This window comes from Odontesthes bonariensis, chromosome 11 (genome assembly GCF_027942865.1).
Source record: "Odontesthes bonariensis isolate fOdoBon6 chromosome 11, fOdoBon6.hap1, whole genome shotgun sequence".
In the NCBI taxonomy this organism is placed as follows: domain Eukaryota; kingdom Metazoa; phylum Chordata; class Actinopteri; order Atheriniformes; family Atherinopsidae; genus Odontesthes; species Odontesthes bonariensis.
In genome coordinates this window covers 28,904,234-28,910,574 of record NC_134516.1, presented here as the reverse complement: position 1 = coordinate 28,910,574, position 6,341 = coordinate 28,904,234, and positions in this window count along the sequence as shown.

Here is a 6,341-nt window from a genome sequence, read left to right as displayed (position 1 = left end):
TGTCACATGATCTCTCTTCAGAATGATTGACTAAGGGAAACAATGTCCTGTGTACACCATCTGGGTTCAAGGCAAATGGCAGGCATCACCTGTCATATTTGACTCGGACGTTCTGCTTTTGGTTTCTAACATGGCTTCTCAAAGCTCTGCATCTTGAGAGGAATTGCTGTGAAGGTGTTAAATAGTTGCTCCCGTTGCTCAATTGACTATAGCGATCAGCTACAGCATCCTTTACAGCCATTTCTCTACACCTGTACATGGCAGCCAGACACAACCCCTTCTATGCAGTGCATGCTTGAAATTGGTACAACTTTGTGCCACCACATAACTCGGGCACAGCTGAGTGCACGGTAGCCAACCTGAAGGCTTGCCAAACAAACGTTGTCCTTGAAATACTTGGCTGGATACTCCTTAAATATTATTCTGCAGTTAAGCCACAGCCAGTGCTGTCTTCGGCAGTCTTACCATATGATGACCTTGTCTGGGTTTTTTCCCCCAAACCCTGTGGATGGAATGCTAAAGTAATGGCTAGCTAGTGGATAATGAAAAATGATTTCTATTTCTCTGGGTATCCCTACACTAGCGCTGTCAAAAATGATTGAATATTCCTTCTAAAACAATGCATTCAGACATCTGTATTGGTGCATTGTCAATGACACGTGCATCTGTTGGCTTTCAATCTGCCAACGGCAGCTTTACATCAATAACAGTACAAACTGACTTAAGTACTTGTATAGGTAGTTTAGTCAAGTTTAAACATTTAACAATTCGTTTCATGTTATGCCAAGTCCATTTGGGTGAACATTTTCAAGAATTAACTTCATGTTGCTGGTGGTCGAATGATAAGCTAACTGTAGCTTGTATGCAACTTTGTCTCAAGGCTCAAATTTTTCCATCAACTGACCAAAATCTGAAGTATTTCCAGGCGGGGCTTTATATATATATATATATATATTTGGGGGTTAAAATCACTTTCTTTGTGCCTGCGAAAATGACAGGCTCTGCAATTGAGGCTGAGAGGCTCCTTTCAGTTTCAATGACCCAACCTCAATGGTAATGTATAGATTTAATAAAAATACTCTGCTTTGGGTTTCAGATGTCATGAACAGGGTCCTCCACTAGATGTTTGCCCCCACCACCTGATCCAACTTACTTCCAGGTAGTGAGTAAGTGACAACATTGAGCCAATAAATTGTTCCAAAGCCACTTCACTAAAAGTAGCTGCCACAGCTTTTGATTTGTTGCACAAGCTTCATAACAAGTATTCAAAGTACAAGACCTTTGCAGCCACAGAAGATAGTTATGAAGCCATCCTCGGTCATGGACTTGCAGAAACTACTGTCCAGGTTTCACATGGCCCCAGCATCTGATGGGTCTGCCCTTACCCAGAGCTGTAGGGTGAGGATTGCTACAGAGTGTAAAAGTTTCCCCCTCAGCACAATATGCAGCAGTGGAATCTTCTGATAGAGCTCAAGGCCACACCTTTACCCACTGCTGTCAGAGAGCTGCAGTTGGCTTTTCAGCCATTTTTAGTTGGGAATACATTCCAAGTTGAAGCTGTCAAGACCTTCACAAGCGCACCTTTAAGCAGATACTGTCCTTAAGTTAATGCCAACACCTTATTTATAGGATTAAGTCATGTCAACCTGTCAGGCCCTGAACTATCCCCTCCAACCCACAACTGGATGACCCAGAGACAGCTAGGAGCCATTTGAGGGAGCAACAAGGTATTCAAGTTAAAAGCCATTTATTCAAGCGGTAGCAGCAGCGATGCCTCTAGAATATGCAGATCTGCAAGACAAAGAAAGTCAGTCACCTACCAGCAGCTACAGAGAGCACACATGCAGAGTAAAATGAGCCTCACCAGAAAGATCCTCAGAAGCCGCTCTGAACTGGAACCTTGTGCTGAGATGTTTTGCCGTGGTCTGGCTCAGATTCTGTTGGGCTGTAGCGGAACTGGCTGAACAGCACACGCTTCTTGTTGTAGCGGGACCGAGATTTGTAAGCGTAGACTTGATCCTCGTCGGTCACAGGAGTGAAGACTGGCTCGTCCTTGCCGCTGGTGTCAGATGAAAGGCTCCAGCTCCCATCTTCAAACTGGTAATTGCTGCCAGGAGCTCCAGACTGACCTCCCTGAGCGCCATGCTGCTGTGCTGCAAAACCACTGGTTCCAGCTGCTTTCTGATACGTTGGCTTAGATAGAGCTTGTCCATAAACTGAATACATGGGTGAGGAAAGGGAGAATTAAGATCAGCCTTCCATTTACACCGGAGTCAATTTAAACTGCTTTTAGTTGCTGAGCTTTGATTGGGATCAGCTTACCGCTTTGTGCAGGAATGCAGGCAATGCTTCCAATCAGCACACAAGAAATCCACAAAACCCTGCAGAAACAGGGACATCTCATATGAAGTTCTGAGTAGATTTAGAGACCAGTGGGGTCCAACCCCCACCTCCCCTTAACATGCCCAGTCCTGTTGAGCTTAACTGCATATTCATAGTGTAATGCTGCGACCAAATAAGGTTTTGCTTGCCTCAGACATCTAAAGGTGGGGTAGGGGATCTTTTTCTGGAGCATTTTTTTTTTTTTTACATATTGCTTGAAATACTCTTCACACCCCCATTGCAACCAATTAATCAAAAGTTTTGACACAAATATGAAAAGTTTTAGTGGCCTCTAGAACGTACAATCTAGGAAAAACAGTATCCAATCATTGTGAACGGACCGTACACAATGATTGGATACTGATGCCGTCTATCAAACTGCAATCTGCTCCTCCCTCCCCCTCCTTCCCCCTGTGCGCGTACCCTGCTCCGTGAACGAATTACGCATCCAGAAGCTTGGCAGGAAGCTAAACTAGAGCCAGCTTGGCTAGCACCTAGCATTATTAAACGTATAGTTAGCATATACTAAAAACTAAATACGGCAACGATCGATGCTTGCTGTGGGAAAATGAAGAAAAGGGTTGGGACTTTTTACCTGTGTATTTTCAAAATGCAGCTTCGCTGGACTCAAAATCCAGGATCTCCTACCCTACCTTTAAGGCAGCAGAGGTTCAGTGCCACCACTTAGAAGCACTGGGATAGACTAGAAGTTACTCACCTCATTCTGCTGCAATATAATTAAAGCTTGCCTGGGACCTGCTGCTGCCAAACTGCACTAACACAAAGTTCAGAGCCCTGTGACACTAACCTGAAGCTGCAGGAGCTGCTTTCATATGATCCTCAGTGCAGAGGGAACTGATTGCTCAGCGGTAACAGCTGCTGCTGAAAGGTGCAAGGCTGCAGTTAACTGGCAACAATGGACTAACATATGGAGCATCTCAGTGTTATGTCAATAAATAGATAATAATCAGGAACTCTTGTGAGTATTATGTATTTTATTTAAATATATAAATATTATATTATAAATATAAATGATCAAATCTTCTGAACTGCTGATATACGTGATAATAATAACAATAACAATGGTAGCTGCTCTCAACACGTGAAATCTCTCTCATAATTCATTATTAGTAGGCTAATTGATGAATAAACATCCTGCCGCTGAATATGTGTTTAAAAAATAAATAAATCAGAAGGAAACCTGCAGAAGAAAGTCTTCTAACAGCTGTCTCTCTGTGTTTATTGGCATACAGCACGCTTAGTGAGATCCAGATCCATGTGGGCACTCAGGACGGATTTAAATAGCGACTCTGAATGGACGGTAAACCCGCACTGAAGGCCCAGTGAGCCAAAGCACGGCCGCCACTGAAAAATATATTTGAAACCTGTCAATATGCTAACTTTGCGTGTTTACCTCTATAACTGATGTTATATGTAAAACAGAGCACATGGTGTTGTGGAGAAAATGAGTCGAATCACGCGTTGGTCAGCCGTCCATTGGGGAGTTTATTGAACAAACTGTCACAGCAAATATGCATACAGAATGTACAAAATGTCCGACGAGCTCATCTTGTGACACCCTTTTATACCGTTTTATCATAACAAGTGTACGTGGCCCTCTCTGGAGGCGCCTAGCTTTCGCAGTTTATCATAAACACGCTCATTCTAACTATCAACAATATTCATATGAACCAGTCAACAAGGCACAGGATGTAACTAGGCCAGAAGTCATGAGCATGTCATGACATCCTTCTCCCACATAGTCCCCCCTGAAATCACTTATCAGTGATTTAATAAAGAAATAATCTAAAATGAAAGAAAATCATCCCACATAGTTAATTAAGAATTAATTAACATAATCAACACTAAATTATTCTAATAATTCTACAATATCAATCAACGGGACCATTTTGAATAAATGAAAAGGAATATATACATGTGTACCCGAATCACATTAAATGATTAAATTAAATTAAACGATATTGAATTCACCAACACTACAAGTTTTACATTGCCATCACACTTGTCCACTGTTCGCAGTGCATAGGTGCGAAAAACCCACCGGCTGCTACTTTCGTAACTCATGTTCTTATCTTGGGAAAACTCACCTACGGCCCCACCCCACTTGGCGACCGACCACTATACCAAAGGTCGCACTCCGAACAGTTGACTGACACAACTGGCAATGCACATATTAGTGATCAGTTCTGATTGATAATACACATAGACTGAATACACCACCATCAAATCAGTTAATCACCGTTTTGTATCAAGTACAATACATAAAATTATGGATTATCACACAACAATAGTAATAAAATGCAATGTAATGCAGCTCCTCCAGTCCCGTCCCATCTCCTGTACTCTGGTGTCGTCTGCTCCTGGCCGAACATCCGTCCGGCTGGGTCTGGAACTGCTAAGCTAACTCTGGGAGGAGAGGTCGCCAGTACGTCACTCCCAATCAAAGAGATCTTCAGCATCTCTTCTCCCTATCAGACTAAACTTGGTTCCACACTCGAGGAAAGAATCTTGTGAACCGTCCGTTGATAACCTTCATTCGTTGACCCGCTCTCCCATGCGTTGGTCCTCAGACCTGGTCTCGCATGGTCATCTGCCTCCTGATTCCTTCCCCTGTTTGTTTGAACATCACTTGCAGCAAACACCTTCTCAGAATGGGTATAATGCAACACACCAATAGGGAAACCATCCTCACTATCAACAATATTGCTATTCCCGCCTTAACTGCTATCGCTCCCCCTTCTCCCAAAATCCCAAACAGACCAGTCCACTACCATTCACCTCCACCAGCATCACACGTCAGCTCCTCTCTCCGTTCTCTGATCTTCTTCACGGCCGTTGTAAACGTTCTATCAGCTGCAGTGTTCCCGGGTATAAATGTACAACATTTTCCCCAACCATCTGGCACACACCATTTTCCCTTCTAATATACCTTCTAAAACTTGTCTGTTCTACCAAGCCATCATACTCGTCTCATGTAGTTGTTCTCCAAAGCCTGCAACCCCTTCACTCGTGTAGCTACGAATTCCCCGTTGGTAGTATTATATGTAACTAGAAAATTTCTGAAGAAATTTTGATGGGTGCCAATCTACTGTAATTAACATCAATCTGCACTTAATACCACACATAGGAAACAATAACCATTTATCCTCTGCCGATGTGAACCTACCTTCTCTGCATTCCAGTTGCTGGACCACCGCACAGTCTCTGAAGGTAAGTGGCTCCGAAACAACAACAGGCAATGCTCCTGGAGCGTCTGCGCATATGAGACACTCCGTCGCTGTCAGTCCTCTCGTAGTGTACCATGCCCATCTATACCACATATCCTGTGCTGCCTTAAACCCTCTTCCACAGTTACACTGTTTTCCTGACTTTACCTGTGCATGTACACTCCGTCTGTTCTTGGATTAACATGATTATTCTATCCTGTAGTGCTAATGGTAGCAAATCCCCCTAGACTTCCACGAGAAATCTTTCTATTCTTACAACCATAGTGAACAACTTCTTCTGACCCAATCTGACATGATCTTACCAGATTGCCCCTTTGTTGTGGCGTCCAGAGGCGGTGATTTGGTCGTCTCCTCCACCGGACCCATGATCCACACTTCCTCAAATCGTTTATTCCATGAACTTAAATTCAAGCTTAGCAGATACCTCTTCACGACTAGCTCTAGTGTGTATTGCTGGCAAAGTTTGTGGCGTGGCATGGTCTGAGTGGGTGTGTATTGTTGCATCATACTCATCTGACCCAGGCTGGCTACTTCCCTGCGGGGTGGTTTCCTCACGGGACCCCTTCCAGCCTCTCCTGTTTGCGGGATCCCGTCCAACATCTCCAGGCCTCGTTCTCCTGAGCCCATGCTGTCGGCCAACACCCACACCTGGATGCTCACAGTGTCAGAAATCTTAACCTCTTCCTTTTGTTCATCCTTTCCCTCGGACTT